Consider the following 1643-nt stretch of genomic DNA (forward strand, 5'->3'; position numbering starts at 1 on the left):
CGTTTTCCGTCTATATGGCCTATAACAGCCGAATATCGGCAACTTTTCCGGGGCTAACTTTTTCCCTATGGGAGATTTCTCTGTTCTGTTTCTTTCCACATGTGTAGGGGGCCCAGGTGCATATGTGTGCCAAATTGCAGCTTTGTAGCTTGGTACTTTTCAAAATAAAAATTTATTTGTGTATAAGCACATTTCGTGCAGCAGTCCCTTGTAACTTAAAAAATTCTATTTTTTTCTCTAATTGTTTTTAATTCGGTTTTATGTGTTTTTTCGACTCCCTGGGGTCGAATTAGTAGGAAAAACCCAAAACATGGGCCAAATCGGTTTATTTGGCAAAGTTAGCTATTGCACGTTTTCCGTCTATATGGCCTATAACAGCCGAATATCGGCAACTTTTCCGGGGCTAACTTTTACCCTATGGGAGATTTCTCTGTTCTGTTTCTTTCCACATGTGAAGGGGGCCCAGGTGCATATGTGTGCCAAATTGCAGCTTTGTAGCTTGGTAACTTTTCAAAATAAAAATTTATTTGTGTATAAGCACATTTCGTGCAGCAGTCCCTTGTAACTTAAAAAATTCTATTTTTTTCTCTAATTGTTTTTAATTCGGTTTTATGTGTTTTTTCGACTCCCTGGGGTCGAATTAGTAGGAAAAACCCAAAACATGGGCCAAATGGGTTTATTTGGCAAAGTTAGCTATTGCACGTTTTCCGTCTATATGGCCTATAACAACCGAATATCGGCAACTTTTCCGGGGCTAATTTTTTCCCTATGGGAGATTTCTCTGTTCTGTTTCTTTCCATATGTGTAGGGGGCCCAGGTGCATATGTGTGCCAAATTGCAGCTTTGTAGCTTGGTAGCTTTTCAAAATAAAAATTTATTTGTGTATAAGCACATTTCGTGCAGCAGTCCCTTGTAACTTAAAAAATTCTATTTTTTTCTCTAATTGTTTTTAATTCGGTTTTATGTGTTTTTTCGACACCCTGGGGTCGAATTAGTAGGAAAAACCCAAAACATGGGCCAAATCGGTTTATTTGGCAAAGTTAGCCATTGCACGTTTTCCGTCTATATGGCCTATAACAGCCGAATATCGGCAACTTTTCCGGGGCTAACTTTTTCCCTATGGGAGATTTCTCTGTTCTGTTTCTTTCCACATGTGTAGGGGCCCAGGTGCATATGTGTGCCAAATTGCAGCTTTGTAGCTTGGTAACTTTTCAAAATAAAAATTTATTTGTGTATAAGCACATTTCGTGCAGCAGTCCCTTGTAACTTAAAAAATTCTATTTTTTTCTCTAATTGTTTTTAATTCGGTTTTATGTGTTTTTTCGACTCCCTGGGGTCGAATTAGTAGGAAAAACCCAAAACATGGGCCAAATCGGTTTATTTGGCAAAGTTAGCTATTGCACGTTTTCCGTCTATATGGCCTATAACAGCCGAATATCTGCAACTTTTCCGGGGCTAATTTTTTCCCTATGGGAGATTTCTCTGTTCTGTTTCTTTCCACATGTGTAGGGGGCCCAGGTGCATATGTGTGCCAAATTGCAGCTTTGTAGCTTGGTAGCTTTTCAAAATAAAAATTTATTTGTGTATAAGCACATTTCGTGCAGCAGTCCCTTGTAACTTAAAAAATTATATTTTTTTCTCTA

At 38.3% G+C, this 1643-nt stretch overlaps 1 protein-coding gene across 1 annotated transcript in view; it reads left to right on the plus strand.

Annotated features, from left to right (window-relative positions):
• LOTGIDRAFT_174841 (hypothetical protein) overlaps positions 1-1643 on the plus strand; it is a gene marked incomplete at both ends in the record, with an annotated part of 5148 nt that overhangs the window by 2283 nt on the left and 1222 nt on the right. The window lies entirely within an intron of this gene.

The sequence above is a fragment of the Lottia gigantea genome (genome assembly GCF_000327385.1).
Source record: "Lottia gigantea unplaced genomic scaffold LOTGIsca_220, whole genome shotgun sequence".
NCBI lineage: Eukaryota > Metazoa > Mollusca > Gastropoda > Lottiidae > Lottia > Lottia gigantea.